The sequence below is a fragment of the Gracilinanus agilis genome, chromosome 2, assembly GCF_016433145.1.
Source record: "Gracilinanus agilis isolate LMUSP501 chromosome 2, AgileGrace, whole genome shotgun sequence".
Lineage (NCBI taxonomy): Eukaryota > Metazoa > Chordata > Mammalia > Didelphimorphia > Didelphidae > Gracilinanus > Gracilinanus agilis.
Genome location: NC_058131.1, coordinates 234,302,169 through 234,324,739, shown reverse-complemented (window position 1 = coordinate 234,324,739; position 22,571 = coordinate 234,302,169). Strand labels below are relative to the sequence as shown.

The following is a 22,571-nucleotide window of genomic DNA, read 5'->3' as shown; positions in this document are numbered from 1 at the left end:
CTTCTGTGTACTTCTCCCTGTCCTCATCTTTTCCAGGTTGTGTAATGAAATAATAAACTATATGATTATATAATAATTTGGAGTCTTATCCAATCATAAAATATTGAAAAACTATTGTAATTGGCAGAAATTATGTTGACATCAGTTATAGTCTGTTCTCTTCTGTGCATTTTCAAGTGCTTCAGTAGCCCTCTTTTTATTTTTACATCACTATTACTAATTCTTCCTTAACTCCAACTCTTACCACCAATTAAAAAAAGAGAAAAATGTGAAAATATAACAAACAAGCATAGTCAACCAAAACAAATTCACATAGTAGCCATGTTCAAAAATGTATGTCTTTTTCTGCATGTTAAGACCATCACCTCTCTATCAGGAAGTGAGTACTCTATTTTCATTACAGGTTTTAAGCTTTTTACAGTTGTCTTCCTTTACAATGCCTTTGTATAAGTTGTTCTCCTGGTTCTTCTCACTCTACTCTATACCTGTTCAGATGAGTCTTCTCAGATTTCTCTCAACTCATCCCTTTTGTCACTTCTTAAAGCAAAATAATATTCGTATAAAACAATTTTTTCAATCATTCCTCAGTTGATGGGCACCAGTTTAGATTCTAATTCTTTTCCTTGTTTCTTTTAATTTTTCAGAATTATTGTTTGTTTTGCATGTTGCAATTCCCACTCCAATATTATTGCCCCTCCTAACCATATCTATATTACTCCTTGATTCCCTTTTCTGTTTGATAGATTTCTACACTGAACTATTTCTGTCCCTGTGTATGTTTTCAAACCTATTTTGCCCATTTTGGGTAAGAGTTTATCTGGTATTTGTTCCTTACATCCTTTCCTCCATGTTTACATATTCTTCTCTTATACCCCAGTTATGAAAATAGCAAATTCCAACTCCTTTATCCTCCTCTATAGCCTAGTGTATTCTTTTTACATTCCATTATCTTTTCTATCTTAAAATCTTCATAACAGAATCAATCTATCTTCATGTCCTGTTTTTCTTAATCACTCAAAATTCTTTGAAGACATTAAAGTTCTGAAGTGACATCTTCCCTATTATAATATTAACATTAAATCATCATACAATCTTTTCTAATTGCTCAACTAAATTTGCCTAAGTTTCTCCTGACTCATGTTTGCGTTTCAAAATTCCAACTTAACTCTTAACATTTCATCAAAACTGCTTTAAAGTCCTCTAAAAGTCTATTTCCTCCATATAGGATTATATTCAGCTTTACAAGGTAAGTTATTCTTGGTTTTAAAGCTTCTGTCTCTTGCTTTTCAGAGTACTGTATTACAAGATCTCTGATTTTTAGTAGAAACTGCCAGATCATATGTAATTTTGACTGCAGTTCCTTGGTATTTGATCTTTCTCAATGCTTCTTTCTGGATATATCTATATAGACAGAAGAAGGAGAAGAAAGGGAAAGAGAGAGTGAGAGAGAAGGGCAGAATAGCTATATGTACTCATATGTATATATACAAATGTTTCTTTACATATTTACATACATACATGTGCATTTATAGCTATGCACGCAATTATGTATATATGCGTATATGTAAACATACACTTATATATGTGGGAATGTATGTATATACATACACCCAATGAGAAAGTATTGGATTTTGGCTAGGATATTCCTGGACTTTGCTCATCTTGAAGATTCATTTCAAGAAGTGATCAATAGGTTCTACCTCCATTTCTCCCATAGGTTTTTTTACTTATGTCTTAGAATCAATATTAAGTATTGGTTCCAAGACTTAAAAGAGTGGTAAGGGCTAGGTAAGTGGGGTTAAGTTATTTGCCCACAAAGCTAAGAAGTGTCTCTGGTTAGATTTGAACCCAGGAACTACCATCTCCAGGCATGGCTCTCCATCCACTGAGCCACCTGTCCTTTAGATCTAGGAAGTATTCATTTTTGATTTCTTAAAATACAATGTCTAACCTTTTTTTTAAATCATGACTTTCACGAAGTCTAGCAATTCTTAAATTCTCTCCACCTATTTTTAGTTATTTTGAAACATCAGATATCTTATATTTTCTTCTATTTTTTCAATCTTTTGATTTTATTTTAATACTTCTTGCTATCTTACGAAGTCACTGATTTCTCTTCTTTCTATTGTAGGAGTTCTTTTCTTTGGTAAGATTTCTTACTTTCCCTTCAAAATTAATTATTCTCTTCCAATTATTTCAAGAGGTTTTTTTTATTTCTTGCTTCATTTTTTCTAGCTATTTATGTAGCCATGGAAAAATCCATTCCTTTCCTTTGAGTCTCTGCTTGTAGTTTGCTTACACTGGCCAGACTTTCCATTATTTTACTCATTTTCCCAACTGAATTAGAGCTCTGTAGAAGAGCTCTCACCTTTGGGTAAGGAAATCACCCTGCTTGTTCTCACTCTAGGTCCTTTAGATTCCTGCACTGACTCACACCTCAGGGTTAGGGTCTCCTAGATCTTTAAAGGTCAGAGTACTAGATCTTCATGGCCCTTTACAACATCTCAAAACATTGTGTCAAACACCTAACCCTGGGGCATCCTGGTCTGACATGCCACACTATTACTGCTGCTTCCCCTACCAAAGGTTTTCAAGGTCTCCATGTTGGGACTTTCAAAGGGGTACCCTCCACTTTTGCTGCATTTGAACAGAACCCTGTGGGCTCTGCCCTGTATTTTCTTGTGCTGGGAAGCTACTGGCCCATTTGCACTAGTTTTGCAGGTGGCTCTCTTTCCTATTGCTTGTAGATTTCTTACTTTTTGCAATATAGAATAGAAGTCACTAACAGTGATTTCTCATTGCATTCTTCATCATTATTCAATCTGATATAAATTTCTAGTTTTTGCTTAAGTAGATATGTGGGAGCTTATCATGCCTTTAATAAATACTCTTCTTGGCCAGAAGTCCAAAGGTACTTTGGTGATCTCAAATTCCCATGAAAACAAAGATTCATGTTTATTATATTAACATTAAACATTGTTGTTATATAAAAGCAACACAAAGAACACAACTTGGGAAAGGAAAAGAAATAAGACGTGCACTCAGCTCTTTCTAACTCCAGATCCAGTTTCTACCACTGCACTGCCAATTGCTCAGTTATTTGGGGAGAGCTAGTCACAAACAGGTGGATATAGAAATGAGGAAATTAACGGTAGGTCTTAATCTAATTTTATGTTGCTCCAGGGAAACAACCGCATGATTCTGACTAACAAAAGTAACAAAACATTTGAACTTTAACCTACCCAGACATATGTGTGTGTATGTATATACACACATACACATATATGGCATGCAAAGACAGCTTTAAAATTATCTTGATAGAAATAAAAGAATTTTACAATTAGAAGTATATTCTCTGTTTCATTCTCGTTTAAAAATCAGAATACTTGGAATTTATATTTATTTCACCACAGAGTAAAAATAATTAACAAATAATAATTGCTAGCATTTACATAGAACTTTAAAGTTTTCAAAATATTTTACATATATTTTTTCAACTGATCTTCACAATAGTATTTTAAGGCAGGGAACAAATTTTGGATTTGATTATATAAAAGTATAAAGTAGATAACATTCTATGACCAGACATGTTCCTTGGAAATTGCCTTGAGGCAGTAAAAAAAAAAAAGTTGGAGCTTTTACTGTTCCCCTCCCCTCCACTAGAAATACCCCCTCCCCAGGCTATAAAATGTTCATAACATCAAGCGGTAGAAGTTATCTGAGATTAGTCAGTAAAGTCCTTGAGAACTGGGGTTGTTTCAGTTTTGCCTCTGTATTCCTAGCACCTGGGACAGTGCCTAATTCAGTGATAGTGAACCTTTAGAGACTGAGTACCCAAACTGCAACCCTCATGCCTGCCCTATGTGAGCCACCTCTTTACCCCAGAGGGGAGACAGGAAGCACTCCCATTAGGCTTTTGGGCAGAGGGGTGGGTGAAGTGAAAAATGTTCTCAGGCAAAGTGGAGAGGGGGAGGGAAGCAGCCCCCACCATGTGCCATAGATGATACTTAATAAAAATTTGTTAATTTAGTGATTGATCTGGTCCAAACCCTAAATAAGCCCCAGAGAGATTGTGACTGGCTCAAGAACAAATATCTAATAAATGGCAGGGTCTGCTTCAAACCCAAATCTGATTCTAAAACAAATATACTTTAATTAAAACATGTATTCATCCAAACCATACAACTTTTCTTCATTCATGTTTTTGTTTTTAGTTGTAAGAATAGTAACAATTTCACTAAATACCAACTTTCACTGAGCAATACTTCCACCATAAAGATCAATTCTAGAATGGGACCCCAAGATTTGGGACAGATAGATAGTATTGGCTCAAAGAATATTCCTGGTATTGGAGAAGATGGGAGGAAGAAATGAAGAGTAGACTGGTCCTTAGGCAACAGTAAGATAAAATTAACAAAAAGTAGGTTATATTCCTACAATTGAGAAAAATAGGTTTATAGAATCAGAATGAAGAAGCTTCAAAGTTCAGAATAGAATGGGGTCTTAATGAACTTAAGAAAAATTAGAAGTGCCTGAAATAAGGTAACAGATTGTTTTATGGATAAAGGGACTGAGATGCTCAATTTTCTTAAGACTACCATCAATACAGCCATGTATTACATCCAGCACTCAAAGATAAAAGACACTCCCCACCATTGATTATGACTAGTACTGGCAACATTTTCCTATTAGAGCACAAGTGAAGCCAAAGGAAAAAGTGGGTATTTTGAGGTTTTAATCCACCCCCAACAGGGTCAGGATAATTTCCCAGGGTGTTGGCATCTAGAGGCTACACAAAGTGGGATCTGACAACAGGCAGGGGTTATAGTTCAGTCGCACTAGCTCTCAATCTCTAAAAGTATCCTTTGAATATCTGTCTCTCTCTTAATCAGAAAAATAAACATCAAAACTCCTTAGAAAGTTGCTTCTTCTTGGGAACATTCCCCTTCCCCCTCCCACCATTGTTCCTTTCCTGGGAAGAGTTAGTTAACTGATATGTTATCTTTATGCAGAGTGTGATAAAATCATCCAATAACAGGCATGCTTGTCATGTATGGTCATACTGAATAACAATAGGAAAAGAAAACACTTAGCTAGATTCTGCAGTATATCTGAGAATCATTTAAGTCACATAGATATCTACTTACTCAAAAGGGCCAGCAATAAAAAAGATCCTAGTCCAGATTCTTAGCATTAAAAAATAGAAAAGCCCATTAAACTCCATAAACATACTAAGGATATGGCTCACTCAACTTTATTTCTAAGAACATGCTAGGAAGCAGGTACAAGGAATTGTGCAATTTAACTAATTCAAACCACGATATGGTCTAAGAGCTATGCAGAGTAAATAACAAGCACGTCCACGAGTAGCACAAGCCCAGTGTGACTATGAAGAAATAATTGTTAACTTGAAAGATTCATGGTAATCCTAATCAAAGCACAGGGAGCAATCCGTAGGCTCATGCTAGGACATCATTTAAACAAACAGCACAGGAAAGACTAGGTAGCACTAGATATTATGTTATAGTTTGGTGAAAGAAGAGAAGCCAGAAAAACAGAAGGCTGGACAGAAACCAAATAGTTGTCTTCAAGTATTTAAAAGGCTATCTTGAAGAAGAGAGATTAGACTTGTTCCATTTGGCCCCAAAGGACAGAGCTAAAAGCAATGGAAGGAAATTCCAAAGAGACAGATTTCAGCTTCCTAAAAAGAAAAAAAATTCTAACAGTTCAGGTTACCCAAAAGTGAAATAGGCTGCCCAAGAAGTAGTAGGTTCCTACCTTTAAGCAAGGACTCCCTGATCACTTTTAGTTGTGACAGAGGGAATTCTTGTTTAGGGATGGTTTCTAATAAATGGACTCTAAGATCTCTTCCAGCTTTGATGGTATTACAGAAAAGCACATAAATATCATGTATCTTTCCTAAACTGTGAGTTCCATGAGTCCAGGGATCATGTCCCAATTACTGTATTTATCCAAATAATCAACATACATTTATTGATCATCTATTATGAGCTAGGCACTTGGTACATAAAAAGGAAAAGGAAACTACTGCTGCCCTCAAAGAGCTTACATTCTTTAGGAAAAAAACACATAGAACATATACACCTAGAAGTATATACCAAAAGGCATACAAAATAAATGCAAGGTAATTTTGGGAGGAGTCAATAGCAATTGGAAGGGTAAGGAAATTCAGGAAAGGCCTTATGTCAGTGTTAGCATTTGAGTTCAGAGTTTAAAGAAACTAGTGATAATCACAATTTCTTCAGCCATTTCCCAAAGGCCAAATAGTCTACTGCCTGGTCTCTGTTGATTTTAATTTTTTATTTTTATTGATACCTTGTTTTTATATCACCATTTCCCAATATATTTCTCTTCCTATCTCTACTTAGAGAATCATCCCATATAAGAAAAGAATAAAGCAATTCAACAAAACTAACCCATATAGTAACCATATCCAACTTTATATTCTGTGTTTGAAACCCATGGTTCCTCTTCTTTACAAAGGAAGGGGGGAAGGGCCTTCTCCTATCTCTTATTTAGGGTCAGGCTTGGTCATTATAATTGCAGTGTTCAGTTTCTATTTTTTTTTAATTCTTCCTAATCACACTGCTGCAATCATTGTTATACTGTTTCCTTTTCCTGCTTACTTCACTTTGCTTCCACTTGGATAAGTTTTCCATTTACCTACCTATTACACCATGCTTCTTTGTGTTCTTCATTTCTAATAGCACAATAATATTCCATTATATTCATGTACCACAATCTGTTCAGCCATTTCCCAAAGGTTATCTACTTCATTTCCAAATATTTGCTACTATAAAAAGTGATGCTCTAAATGTTTCATAATACATAGGATTTAATTTCCTGCACTGACTTCCTTTGGGATATTGCCTACCAGTGAAATCTCTGGTTCAAAGAATATAAGAATTTGTTACTTTCTTAGAAGATATCCAAATTGTTTTCCAGAATAGCTGGACAAATTCATAGTTCCATCAATCATGTATTAATGTGCCAGTTGCAAACTACAGATTCTCAGGAGCACAGGTAAGGAGAAAGTGCATTCCAGGCATGGAAGACAGACTATATACAAAGGCACAGAGATGGATGATAGAGGATCATGTATAAGAAACACCAAGAAAGTTTTAAGTGTCAAACAGAATAATCCATATTGATTCAAGAGTTAACAAGGAATCCCTGAAACTTAGTAACCAGGGGACAGACATACTGGATGTATACTAAACGAATATTATTTTGGTGGCTGTATGTATGTTTGACCGGGCAAGAGAGAGATTTGAAACATTAACAGACCAACCATCAGTAAGAAAAAGAATATTTTCTTTTCTTCTACAAAAATATTTTAAAATTAAGACTGTTCTCATAGGATAATAGACTTAAAGGCAGAAGGAACATTAAATGTCATCTGGTCCAAATCCCTCATTTTAAAGATGAGGAAACTAAAATCCAGTCTGATTATGTGACTTTCAAAGTTTATAAAAGGTAGCAAGTAGCAGAGTCCTAGCTCTTTGTTGGGTAAAAGGAAAAAGTATGACCTATATTCGGCCCCCAAACAATCTCATTATATTATCCCTAGCAACTACCAATACTTTATACAAGCCAGCACTTTTAAAAGGGTGTAAGAGTAGTTACAAGACTATCTGAGTTCAATTGAATAACATAATATTAGAAAGCACTTTTTAAAAAGAAATAGAAAAAAAATTAAGCTTATCTTTGTTTTGTTTTTGTTTTTTTTTTTTCTTTTCCAGGGCTAAGAAACTTTTTTCACTCATATCTTTTCTTAGAATTAAAAACATAACTCTCAGTCATTTCTAGTTTTGTCAGTAATGAAATTTACCTCAGACCAAAAAAGTATATGCTGGAGCCAGTTCAAACAGGCTTTCCAGCCCATTGTTAAATTTTTAGTCTTGAATATTTACAACTTGGAAATCCACAAACACAAATCTGGCCTGACTTAGGGTGTTATTAAAACTTAAGTGACAGAATGATAATGCATATTGAACTAAATGGTTTCTGATTACATTTTTTTCCACTGATTCAGTTGTTAAATATTTCCTGCTACTTCTGTCCCCAGAAATCTTGACAAGACTGACAGCTTTTCTCCCACTGCCCCTTTAACTGTATCATTGGTAGCCCAGGCTCCTTAAGTTATTACCCAGGAACTACGTAGTATTTTTTATATAAAACTACCTTAATAATCACAGGACAGTCCTAAAATCACCTTCCCCTCTACTGGAACCTATTATTACTTCCATCATGTAGCTTTTCTCCCAAAAAAATAAAGAAAAAGGAATAAATATTCATAGTGGTTAACTTTATCCACTTCTCTTAACTCTGATCACTGTCTTTTTTAGAACTCTCTTGACAATTAAATTATTTTTTCCCTGAAGGTGTGCCCAGAATAGCTAAAGATTGTCTTTTTAGAGTTGGACTAAAAGAATGTTAAAGTCCTCTCCAGATCTGATTCTAAGATCTTTCTTCAGGACTGGTATTATAGAAAGAAAAAGTAATTTCAAGTACAGAGACAAACGGTCCTCTTGCTGGTCTAGTCTCCACACTATCACATCTTACCCATTTCAATCCATCTCCTCAAATTGTTCTTCTACTTGCTGACTAAAAATGGGAATCTGGGAAGATAGCAGTTTAAACACAGCAAAACTCCAGACCTCTGAAAATCCTTCCATGCCAATCAAAAACAAAGTGCTTCGAGGGGACAGAAAACCAAATCTAACAACAGAACAGAGTTGGGGGATCCTCCTGCTGGACCCAACTTAAAAAGTATGGGGGGGGTGCCTGAATTCTTGAACTGTTGGGTTCGAAGGGAAGGAAGAAGGAAGATCCCAGGTCTTCTCCCCCATCTACTGTGCTGAGTCTCCAGTGGATCTTGGAATATCTGAACAGGCAAGGGCACTAGTCTGGAGGGAGTGCCTTGCTGGCACAGTCATGCCAGGCTCAGGGTGTTGAACACAGACAACAAGAAGGCAGCTAGAGGAGAAGTTCAGAAAGGGCAGCCTAGTCACAGCCAAAACACTGTATCTTATCCCCCGCTTTTTCGAGGTTTTGGCCTCAGGGCATATCCTACTCTACAGATCAACTCCGCCCTGGCTTAATCTTATTAACAGGACAGATAAATCTTCAGAGGGCAGGGAAGCTCCAACACCCCTCCCCTATAGACTACACTGAAAGTAGCTGTTATCACAACTTCAGCTTCTGCAAGACAGAATAGCCCAAACCCACAAATCCAGCAAATAATCAGAAGAGCAAGATTATAGCCAATTACAGGGGGGAAAGAAGGAAAAAATATGAGTAAACAACAGAAAAAGAAATTACAGTTGACAGCTTCTATCCAGGAAATGAACAAAGAGCAAATGGATCAGAAGAAGATAAAGGAACACCAAGAAAAAACACAGAAACTCCAATGAATTGGAGACAGGCTTTGAAAGAACTCAAAATTCAATTAACTAAAGAACTCAAAAAACAGTCAAGAGAGGCTACAAACAATTGGAAAAAGAAAATACATGAACTAAAACAAGAAAATAGTGTCTTGAAAGCCAAAACTGACCAGCTTGAAAACAAGGCAAAGAAAGTGAAAGATGACCTACAAAGAAAATCAGACCAGAAGGAGAAGGATGACCAAAAACCAAGGAATGAAATTTAGTCTTTAAAAATTATAATCCAACAACTAGAAGCAAATGACTTCACAAGGCAGCAAGAATCTATAAAACAAAATCAAAAGAATGAAAAAATTGAGGAAAATATGAAACACCTCATTAATAAAACCTCAGATCTTGAAAACAGATCGAGAAGAGACAATTTAAGAATTATTGGACTATCAGAAAATCATGACAAAAGGAAAAGCCTGGACATCATCCTACAGGAAATTACCTAAGAACACTGCCCCAACATTCTCAAACAGGAGGGAAAAGTGGAGACTGAAAGAATCCACAGATGACCTCTTACATTTAAATCCCAATTGACAATGCCCAGGAATATCATAGTCAAATTAAAGAACTACCAGACCAAGGTAAAAATATTAAAAGCCGCTAAGAAAAAGTCATTCAGACACCATGGAACCACAGTTAGGATAACAAAGGATCTGGCTGCATCTATACTGAAGGACTGGAAGGCATGGAATTTAATATTCTGGAAAGCAAGGGAACTGAGCCTACAACCAAGAATCAACCACCCAGCAAAACTGATTATATTCTTACAGAGGAAAGTATGGTCATTTAATAAAATAGAAGACATCCAAGCATTCATAAAGAAAAGACCAAACTTAAACAGAAAATTTGATGTCCAAACACAGAACTCAAGAGAATCACCAAAAGGTAATTAAGAGAGAGAAAAAAAACAAAAAAATCAAAACCTTTTTTTAAGGGGCCCAATAAGTTAAAATGATTTGTATTACTATAAGAAAAGATGATACTGGTAACTCTTAAAAATTATTATTATCATTAGGACAGCTAAAAGAAGTATACTTAGGGGGAGCAGTGACAAAATGTATAGGATGAAATGTCAAGATATGTGTGTGTGTGTGTGTGTATTATATAAAGCTAGAGGTAAAAAAAGAGGATAATATTAAGAGAAATGAGAAAAGAGACAAAATGGAGTAAATTTATATTTCATAAAGAAGTGCATGGTGGGAGCAGGGGAGAAGACCAATACACTGGCTGGGTAAAGAGGTTGGAGACAGGTAATACTTAATTCTTACATACATTGAAAATGACTCAAAGAAGGGGAAGCTGGGTAGCTCAGTGGATTGAGAGCCAGGCCTAGTGATGGGAGGTCCTAGGTTCAAATCTGGCCTTAGACACTTCCCAGCTGTGTGATCCTGGCCAAGTCACTTGACCCCCATTGCCTACCCTTACCACTCTTCTGCCTTGGAGCCAATACACAGTATTGACTCTCAGACAGAAGGTAAGGGTTTAAAAAAAAGAAAAAGAAAATGACTCAAAGAGAGAAGAATAATCAGATCCATCCAGGCAGAGAATTGATTAGTGCCCTATGGTAGAAGGGTAACAGAAGGACTGGTGGGGAGGGAAGCAATACTAGGGAGGGAGAGTATGGAGGGGTAACTCAAAAAGACCTAAAGAAAAATAATGGGGGAATAAGAAGGGAGCAGGGAGAAAGGGAAGTAAAATAAGACTGGAATTAGGGGGACTGATTAAAAACTAAACACTGGTGTAGAAGGAAATAGTGAAAGGTGAAAGGGCAGGACAAGGAGAGAAAATTAAAATGTTGGGGAACAGACAGTTGGTAATCATAACTCTGAATGTGAATAGGATGAATGAACTCACCTATAAAATAGAAGCAAATAGCAAAGTGGTTTAGAAACCAAAATCCTACCATATGTTATCTACAAGAAACACACAAAAGGCAGGTAGACACACACACAGAGTAAAGATTAAGGGCTGGAGCAAAATCTATTGGGCATCAAATGAGAAAAAGAAGGCAAGAGTTGCAATAATGATATCTGACAAAGCCAAAGTAAAAATAGATCTAGTTAAAAGAGAAAAGGAAGGCAAGTATATCCTGATAAAAGGCAGTATAGCCAATGAGGAAATATCAGTACTCAAAAAGTATGCAACAAATGGTATAGCATCCAAATTTCTAAAGGAGAAATTGGTGGAGCTTAAGGAGAAAATAGATATTAAAACTATACTAGTGGGAGACCTGAACCTTCCTCTATCAGATCTAAATAAATCAAACCAAAAAATAAATAAGAAAGAAGTAAGAGATGTGAATGAAGTCTTAGAAAAATTGGAATTAATGGATATATGAAGAAAAATAAATAGGGACAAAAAGGAATAAACCTCCTTTTCAGCAACACATGGTACATTCACAAAGACTGACCATGTACTAGGGCACAAAAACATAGCAAACAAATGCAAAAAAAGCAGAAATAATGCAAACTTTTCAGACCATAATGCAATAAAAATAATAATTAGCAAGGATACATGGAGAACAAACCAAAAATTAATTGGAAATTAAATAATATGACTCTCCAAAATTGGTTAAAGAACAAATCATAGAAACAATAATGTCATTGAAGAGAATGACAATGACAAGATTTCTTACCAAAATCTATGGGATGCAGCCAAAGCAGTACTCAGGGGGAAATTTATATCCTTAAGTGCATGTATTAACAAATTAGGGAGGGCAGAAGTCAATGAATTGGGCATGCAAATTAAAAAACTAGAAAGTGAACAAATTAAAAATCCCCAGATGAAAACTAAATTAGAAATATTAAAATTAAAGGAGAAATTAATAAAATCAAAAGTAAAAGAACTACTGAATTAATAAATAAGACTAGAAGTTGGTACTTTCAAAAAACAAATAAAATAGGTAAAGTACTGGTCAATCTAATAAAAAAAAAAGAAAAGAAGAAAACCAAATTAACAGTATCAAAGATGAAAAGGGAGACCTCATCTCTAATGAAGAGGAAATTAAGGCAATCATTAAAAACTATTTTGCCCAATTATATGGCAATCTAGGTGATATAGGTGAATATCTACAAAAATATAAATTACCTAGACCAATGATGGGCAAACTACGGCCCTCAAGCCAGATGCGGCCCCTGAAATGCTCTATCCCACAGAATGACATTATTCCTAATTTGACGAATACAATGAGTAGGATACGATATAATGAAACTTCGAAAGAGTTGCCTTAGAAACAGACTGACAGAGGAGCATTTCCTTTCCTTTGGCCCCCTCTTTAAAAAGTTTGCTCATCACTGGCCTAGACTAACAGAAGAAGAAATAAAATACTTAAATAGTCCCATACTAGAAAAAGAAATTGAACAAGCCATCAAAGAACTCCCTAAGAAAAAAATCCCCAGGACCTGATGGATTCACAAGTGAATTCTATCAAACATTCAAAGGACAACTAATCTCAATACTATGCAAATTATTTGACATAATAAGCAAAGAAGGACTTCTACCAAATTCCTTTTATGACACTAATATGGTACTGATTCCAAAGACAGGCAGGTCAAAAACAGAGAATGAAAACTACAGACCAATCTCCTTAATGATCATAGATTCAAAAATCTTAAATAGAATACTAGCAAAACGACTCCAGCAAGTGATCACGAGGGTTATTCACTCTGATTGGGTGGGATTTATACCAGAAATGCAAGAATGGTTTAATATTAGGAAAACCATACACATAATTGAACCACATCAACAAGCAAACCAACAAAAATCACATGATTATCTCAATAGATGCAGGAAAAGCCTTTGACAAAATACAATACCCATTCCTATTGAAAAACATTATTAAGTATAGGAATATTAGGGCCTTTCCTAAAAATAATAAACAGAATATATCTAAAACCATCAAGCATCATCTGCAATTAAGACAAATTAAAAGCCTTCCAAATAATATCAGGAGTGAAACATGCCCATTATCACCTCTTTTATTTGACATAATGGTACCATGAGACCAAGCTATCACTCTTTGCAGATGATATGATGGTCTACTTAAAGAATCCTAGAGAATCAACTAAAAAGCTAGTGGAAATAATCAACAACTTTAGAAAAGTTGCAGGATACAAAATAAGCTCACATAAATCATCAGCATTTCTAAATATTTCCAACACATCCCAACAGCAAGAGTTAGAATGAGAAATTCCATTTAAAATCACCCTAAACAAAATAAAACACTTAGGAATCTATCTGCCAAGACATACACAGGAATTACACGAACACAATTACAAAACACTTTCCACACAATTAAAACTAGATCTAAACAATTCAAAAAACATTAATTGCTCATGGGTAGGATGAGCAAACATAATAAAAATGACAATCCTGGGGGCAGCTGGGTAGCTCAGTGGAGTGAGAGTCAGGCCTAGAGACAGGAGGTCCTAGGTTCAAACCTGGCCTCAGACACTTCCCAGCTGTGTGACCCTGGGCAAGTCATTTGACCCCCATTGCCCACCCTTACCAATCTTCCACCTATGAGACAATACACCAAAGTACAAGGGTTAAAAAAAAAAATGACAATCCTACCCAAATTAATCTACTTATTTAGTGCCATGCCTATCAAACTACCAAGAAACTTTTTTACTGAATTAGAAAAAACCATAACAAAGTTCATTTGGAAGAACAAAAGATCAAGAATATCAAGGGAAATAATGAAAAAAAAAATGTAAAAGAAGGTGGCTAACAGTACCAGATCTTAAACTGTACTGTAAAGCAGTGGTCAAAACAATATGGTACTGGCTAAGAGACAAAAGAGAGGAGGATCAGTGTAATACATTTGGGGTAAGTGACCTCAGCAAGACAGTCTATGATAAACCCAAAAAGCCTAGCTTTTGGAACAAAAATCCACTATTTGACAAAAACTGCTGGAAAAATTGTAAAATAGTATGGGAGAGATTAGGTTTAGATCAACATCTCAAACCCTACACCAAGATAAACTAAGAATGGGTGAATGATTTGAATATAAAGAAGGAAACTATACAGAATAGTATATTTGTCAGATCTATAGGAAAGGAAATATTTTAAGACAAAGCAAGAGATAATGAATATTACAAAATGTAAAATGAATAATTTTGATTACATTAAATTAAAAATGTTTTGTTCAAATAAAACCAATGCAACCAGAATTAGAAGGGAAGTAACAAATTGGGCAAAAAATCTTTATAACAAAAACCTCTGACAAATGTCTAATTACTCAAATTTATAAGGAGTTAAATCAAGTGTACAAAAAATCAAGCTAGGGGGCAGCTGGGTAGCTCAGTGGAGTGAGAGTCAGGCCTAGAGACAGGAGGTCCTAGGTTCAAACTCGGCCTCAGACACTTCCCAGCTGTGTGACCCTGGGCAAGTCACTTGACCCCCATTGCCCACCCTTACCAATCTTCTACCTATGAGACAATACACCAAAGTACAAAGGGTTAAAAAAAAATCAAGCTATTCCCCAACTGATAAATGGGCAAGAGACATGAATAGGCAATTTTCATATAAAGAAAGCTAAACTATCAATAAACACATGAAAAAGTCTTCTAAATCTCTCATAATTAGAGAAATGCAATTCAAAACAGCTCTGAGGTACCACCTCACACCTAGCAGATTGGCTAACATGACAGCAAAGGAAAGTAATAAATGTTGGAGGGGATGTGGCAAAATTGGAACAATAATGCATTGCTGGTGGAGTTGTGAATTGATCCAACCATTCTGGAGGGCAATTTGGAACTATGCCCAAAGGGCTTTAAAAGACTGCCTGCCCTTTGATCCAGCCATACCACTGCTGGGTTTATACCCCAAAGAGATCATGAGAGAAAAGACTAGTATAAAAATATTTATAGCCTCACTTTCTGGTGGCAAAAAATTGGAAAACGAGGGTATGCCCTTCAATTGGGGAATAGCTGAACAAATTGTGGTATCTATTGGTGATGGAATACTATTGTGCTCAAAGGAATAATGAACTGGAGGAATTGCATGTGAACTGGAATGACCTCCAGGAATTGATGCAGAGTGAAAAGAGGAGAACCAGGAGAACCTTATACACAGAGACTGGTACACTATGGTGCAATCGAATGTAATGGACTTCTCTACTAGCAACAATGCAATGATCCAGGACAACTCTGAGTGACTTATGAGAAAGAACACTATCCACATTCAGAGGAAGAACTGTGGGAGTAGAAACACAGAAGAAAAACAATTGCTTGGTCACATGAGCTGATGGGGACATGATTTGGAATGTAGACTCTAAACAATCCCTCTAGTGAAAATATCAATAATGTGGAAATAGGTCTTGCTCAATGACATATATAAAACCCAGTAGAATTGTGCATCGGCTATGGGAGGGAGTGGGGGGAAGGATGGCAAAGAACATGAATCCTGTAACCATGGAAAAAATGTTCTAAATTAATTAATTAAATAAAATTTGGAAAAAAAAGAGGGGAAGGGGCAAGTAAAAAAATGGCCTTAATATTCAACTGTGACACTTGTTTCTGACTAAAATACAGATGCCACTTGAAAACAGTAGCATTATAAGGTGTCAATCACTTATACCTTGGTGTAAATTAAGGATCTAAGAACTTTTCTACACCAAAAGTAAGGAACAGAATGTATAAGGTTATCTGGAAGATGGAAGGAGGAGAAAGTAAAAGTAGCTATTGGAAATGGATAGTATGTAGAATAATGTCGCCATCCCCTAATTTATATTTAAACAATTTTGTCTTGGGCTAACCACCCTACCTTGTTTAGTTAACCTGAAGACATTTCAGTCCCAAACAAAAAAAAATTATCTGGATAATAAAGAAGTAAAAAAATTAAAAACAGAAAATATTGGACTACTTTTTCCCATTTCCTTTAGGAGAGATCATTTTTGTTCATAATGATATTTTGGAAGGATGGTCCTACATGTGCAGTTCCATGTTTTATCTTGTCCCAATAGCAAAATTGGAATATGTAAGTAAAATCTCTTTTAAGTAGTCTGGAGGCATATTAAAGTCAAAGGAAACACACATATTCTCTTTCTGTCTCTCCATCTATCTCTCAAGACAAGTCATATTTTCTTTTTACCATAACTATGGATCTTTTGACTTCAAAAACATTTATGCTCACTAAACTGTATAACATTTCCTATTTCTGAGCCCTCACTATCTTACACTAATCTATTAGAGTGAGGATTTAGTTTTTACTTAACCATGGCCAAAAAAACACTCATCACAGAATCACATAATTTCAGAGTCCAAAGAGACTATACAATTTATCTAGTGCAAAAGCTCCAACTAAATTCTCTTCTCACCCTATTTGACTAATGGACAACCTAAAGCAACCATCAGAAGTTTGTTTGTTGGGTTTTTTTTCCAGATAAGCTCCAAATGGATATATGACCTAGACATGAAAGACTTTAGCATAAGCAAATCAGAGGAACAAGGAAATTATTTGTCAGATCTACAGATGTGGAGAAACACTCATGACAAAACAAAGGATAGGGAAAATCACAAAAGACAAAATAAACAATTTTGACTACATAAAAAATTTAAAACACAGCACAAATTCAATGCAGACAAGATTAGAAGGAAAATAGTAAACTACAAAAAAATTTTGCTGTGAGTTTTCTCTGATAAAGGTCCTTTTTCCAATACATGCATAGAACTAATTCTTCCAAGATATGTAAGAGACTCAAATTTATAAGCCATTTGTCAATTGATAAAGTCAAGGTATATGTATAGGCAGTTGTCAAGAGAAGAATATCCAAGTTTTCTATGGTCACATGAAAAAAAAATGTTCCAAATCACTGATTTACAAATTAAAGCAGCACTGAGGACCCCATCTCATACTCACCAGGTTGGTAAAGCTGGCAAAAAAAAAAAAGGAAAATGATAAATGTTGGAGGAAAACAGGCACACTGATGCACTGTTTATGAAACTATAAGTTGATCTAGTAATTCTGAAAAAATGAATCCATACCCAAAAAGTTACTAAACTGCATACCCTTTACCCCACAGATACTATTGCTAGGCCTCCCCTCCAAAGAAATCAAAGAAAGAAAAAATGTCTTCTAATAGTAGATCTTATTGTAGTAGCAAAGAACTGGAAAATAAACATTAAAGAATCATGATATAAGTGTAATAGAATGCTACTGTTGTATAGGTAATTAAAGATACAACTTCAGAGAAACCTGGTTGATGTGTATGAAATAATGAAGAGTATATGAGGAGAAACAGGACAATAGTTTATACTACAGTATGAATAATGTAAAAATTGAGCAATTTTGAGACAAAAGAACTCTGATCAACACAATAACCAACTATGATTTCAAAAGATCAATGTTGAAAAATGCTACCCATCTCCTGACAAAAAGGTATTGGATGAATATGCAGAAGACACATTTTTGGGCATGGCCAATATGGGCATTTTTTTTGCTTGACTATATTTGTTAAAAGGTTTTGTTTTCCTTTTTTCTCAAGAACAGGGAGGAAAATTGGGGAAATAGGAGGAAAAAATAAGGAAATGCTTGATAATTTTTTTAAAAGGATGGCAATTTTAAAAGATCATTTTCTTTGCCTGTATAATACCTACATTAATGTGTATAACTATTAGAAAATGCTGAATTTCAACAACAACGAAAAAAAAAATTTTTGCCTCTCCAAAGCATTCCTCAAGATGAATAAGTATCTTCTATAGTTTGCTTGAATAAAGAGAATAATTTACATGTCATTATCTACTTTAAAAAAAACACTTTTGACTTCAAAGGACACATAATGCTATTATAGTAAAAAAAAATCAAGTGAAGAAAATATTTCATTAGCCTTAGTTTTTGAAACCTGAAAGCTGAGAAAAATTATTAATGAGAAGAATCTAACTGATGCATACAAGATGAAGAGTTAAAAGTTTTACCTTCAACATTAATAGCCCACCAACTTCATTTAGCACTAGACATTCCTTCCAAGGTATGATTACTTCTCCATTCTTCAGTTTGGAAGGTATGAAGCAATCACTATTAAGTTTGTTTAAAAGTTGCTCTATTCAGATGTTTTGATTAGGAATTAAAGGAAAAAAAAACCATTAAGAACTCCCTGGCAAGAAGCTGCAAAAGATTAGTAAGGGCCAAGTAATAAAATGGAGATAAGATTCTAGATTGAATAAACAGTAATAAGGTCCTTCACCAGCAGAGAAAGATGGCAAAAGCTACTCCTTTAAGAGGAAGGTGTTAAGAAATCAATTAAAGAAATGATAAGTAAATAGGAGCAAGATTGAACAAACTAGGTGCAACTGAGAAGTTCAGAGACAGCCCCATATGTGAATAAGAGGTTTGATTAAATTATGTTTGATGAAAGTAAAGTTCACTGACAACCTGGCACTGGCTTGCATATCATATTTTTAGTAGAAATCAGAAATAAAAATTCTAGCTGTTGGATTAAGTTAAGTTTTTATAGGTAGTGAATACAAGTGGATCATATGCCACGTGCCTGCAACTCAGTTATCTACATATGAGCAAAACCAAACCTCTGAACTTTGACTACTTCAATTGATCTGTGATCTCATCAATAAAGCTATTACCTCCAATGATAATAGCCCATGCCTGCCCTCTTGTCCTGTGCAACTATTTTTTTTTTCATCTACACAAAATGCTGGAAACCTTCCTCTAGTTCTGTGTAGTAGAGTAACAATAGAGCACTGTTATCTCTTACTCTCAATTATTTCATGTCACACATTTCTGACAACTTTTCTATTCTCTGAACTGTCAAACCAATAAGGAAGCTGTGAACAGCAAATATATGTGTTCATATATTTGTGTTCATTCTGTTTGGTAATGTTAGAAATGCCACTGAAGAACTGAGTTTTGGGACCCATGGGTTCTTCTAGTCATGGTTTCTACTGTTTAATTTCTCTAGGACTTAATTTCCTTACCATTACCTTGTAAAATCAGGATGATTTCTAAATTTCTAAACATTTCTAAATAAAATGAGGATGACTTCTAAAATCCTTTAACATTTTGTAACTAAGACATGGTTTAACTAACAAGGTCCAGTGCTTAATAAAAATTACTCTCAGTGATCTCATCAACTCCCAGGGATATGACAATCATCTCTATGCAGATGACTCCCAAGACTACATACAACCTACAGATAATATCTAATTCTATATATTCAGCTCCATTTCTCATCTGAGTTCTAGGTCCACATCTCCATCTGCCTATTGAAGATTTCCAACTGTCCTAAAGGCAGCTCAATCTTAACATATCCAAAAAAGAGCTCACTGTCTTTCCTCCTAAAATCCTCCCATCCCTAACTTCCCTAAAATGCTGTGGAGGGCATTACCATTCTTCCATTTCCCCAGGATCCTCATCTAGGAGTCACTCTCACCCTTTCTCCCACCTCACCCCCCAATCCAATCAGTTGTTAGGTCTTGCTCCCCCTCCTCAGCTTTGCTTCTTAGAACTCCCTACTTCCTTTCATGATTCAACTCAACTGCTCCCTCCTTCAAGTGGCCTTCCTTAATTCCCCAGTGGTGAGTCTGTCATCTCCTCCAATCTCAACATTCTGTATCTATTTGTAATTACTACTTAAAAGTATGGTATAACCTCATATGTAGTAAATGTAATTAACTCCTTGAAGTAACTCATTTTTGTATTTGTATTCTTCCCACCTGGCACATAGTAGGTATATTTTAAATTTTTGCTAAATTGACATCTAAAGCTCCTTTACCAGTAGGAATTGCTGTTTCTCAGGAGTAGCAGCATACATATAATACAAAATTTTCATTCTCTGTGTAGACAGTGTATTTTAAATGCCTAGAATTTTCAAAACATGTTTAGAACAGTTAACAAGAATATACTTCCAGCATCTCCTCCCCAAGTAAGTGTCATGAACACTATTTAAAATATACAATTTAACAGCACTAAAGTACAAACAGCAGTGTTTACTTCTATTCTTGTTCTTGTCTTTCTTTTATATCACAAGATCTATTGTTTTTGCCTTTTTTGTGTCCTCAGTGCTTGATGTACAAAGTACCTGGGCATGTACTATGTGCTTACTTTATAAATCTTCAGTGACTAAGGGACTACTCTGATATTTTGAACTCTGCCAATATTATCTAGAGGCCACCATACTCTAAAGAGCAATTCTACCTATGGGTACTAAGACTCCTCTCAGAACTCATAAAAGGTCAAGTTTTAATTTGGCAGACAAAGTAACCCAACAGGCAGTGCAACCCAATGTAACTCAAACAACAACCTGGAATATGAGACCCCTAAATTCAACCATGGAACAGAATGGGTGGAAGAATCCCAATCTTCACAGTCCAGCAACAGTAAAAACAAGACTTTCCAATCACACATGTCATGATAAAACTAAGAGGACAGATTGTTAAGTAAAAAAACCTATATCTTCCAATAACATGAGTCTAACACATCATATGCTGGAAGGAAAGATCAGATCATTTTAAAAATCTAAAGAAACTACATACTGACTATAAATAATCACTTGAAATTGTCATGATGGACAAAGGAAAACAATGTCTTAGTGATAGCTACTGTTTGAAATGTTCATGCTGAGGAACTAGTCTTATGCCGACATGATTTGGAAATGACTCTCCATGTGGAAAGTCCATATGTCCACCTTAATCTGGAGAGGTGATTCTGCATTGCTCAGCCTAAATAAAGGGTAGCCAACTAGACAGCTAATGTAATCCAGGCTCATTACTAACCAACTTTCTAAATTGAATTTGTGATTTTCCAAGATGCCCCCAAATTGCTCATTTGATCCTGGTATTTTTTCTCCCAAAAGAGGTTGTTTAAGATTCAAATTTTCAGATTAAGGAGTAAAGGAGTTCAGCAGGCTAAAACTAAGTTGCGAATTATAAAGCTCACTGCCACCTTACTGTTAATCTTTAAATATCCTATCTCCCCAAAGGGACTATTACTGGCCCTTCAAATGGCCTTTACAATGCCTACCTAACACAGTGTACCCTACACTTAACAGTAGGCATTCAATAAATATTTGTTAATGATCATGCCAGAGGGCCTGATTCCAAGGCCAGACCAAAGAACTTAACAATGAAGCATACACCTGATCTCAAACCCACAGCTATTTTCCTTTTAGGAGCTCAGAACTCTGGGTCACTTTAACTACAAGTCTCTTGTTTTCTCTTAAGACTTGATGACCGATAACCACTTCCCTCTGCCAGGGCCTGCCTCCTTCACCTGCCCTCTGCCAGGACCTGCCCCGTTCGCCCCTTCAGCACTCGCTGCAGATTGTCTTCTTTCGAAGGTGCTTCCTTTAGGCAACATATTAACCTGGCTCATCCCTCCAGGACTGAATGCGCCATGGAATCCCCAGTGCCACTGCGTTCCCGGGTGGCAAAGACCAGCAGCAAACCTGGCACGGAGTGGGCAGAAGAGAGAGTGTGGGAGAGAAAGGGACCCTCCCCTTTGCTGAGGTTGAGCACATAATGCATCTTGCCCTCAGCTCGCTCTCCCTCCAGTCCCGGTCTGCTCCGGTCCAGGACTCGGCTGCTGCATGGGGCACTCGCGGTCCTGCCTTTCTGGCATTGCACACCGCAGTTAGCACCGGCCCGGTCCCGGCCCCGCGCGCTCTCCTGGGGCATGGTTGGGTACCCCTCCCCCTGCGGCCCCGGTGCAGACCCAGGGTCCCCAATACTAGCAGCAACCCCTCTCCACCGCTGCACTGAGCGGGCTCTGGGGTCCCAACGAGCGGCTGCCCTTAGGCGAGCTCCCGAGTCAGAGCTAGCGCCCGCAGAGACTCCGGGAGACTGCCAGGCTGCCGGACTGCCTTCCCTCCGGGGCGCAAACGGTTACCCTCTTTGCTCTCTCTCGGCCTCCTCCGCTGTCGCCGCCCCCCAGTAGTACTCACTTCCCGGGGGGATCTCCGCCGCCGGCGGTGCGACTGGAGCGTCCTCCTCCTCCTCCTCTTCCTCCTCCTCTTCCTCCTCTTCAGTCCGCTGCTCTGGGCGGCAGCGGTAGCAGCGCCAGCTCAGGCCCCGGAGCCACCCCCGCTCCCGAACGTGAGCAGCCTCCCGGCTCGCGCCGCTTACCCGAGCCCCAAGCGCGCACCCGAGCCGGAGGGAAGGGGGG

The 22,571-nt window shown here is 36.6% G+C and overlaps 1 protein-coding gene across 1 annotated transcript in view; it reads right to left on the bottom strand.

The window, feature by feature from the left end:
- The window catches only part of DTNB (dystrobrevin beta), a 332,957-nt gene extending 310,427 nt beyond the window's left edge, over window positions 1–22,530 (bottom strand). Inside the window, exon 1 of the mRNA XM_044663758.1 lies at window positions 22,351–22,530. The gene's annotated coding sequence lies outside the window, so the exon portion shown is untranslated. The remainder of the gene's footprint in view (window positions 1–22,350) is intronic.
- Window positions 22,531–22,571: the final 41 nt, after the last annotated feature.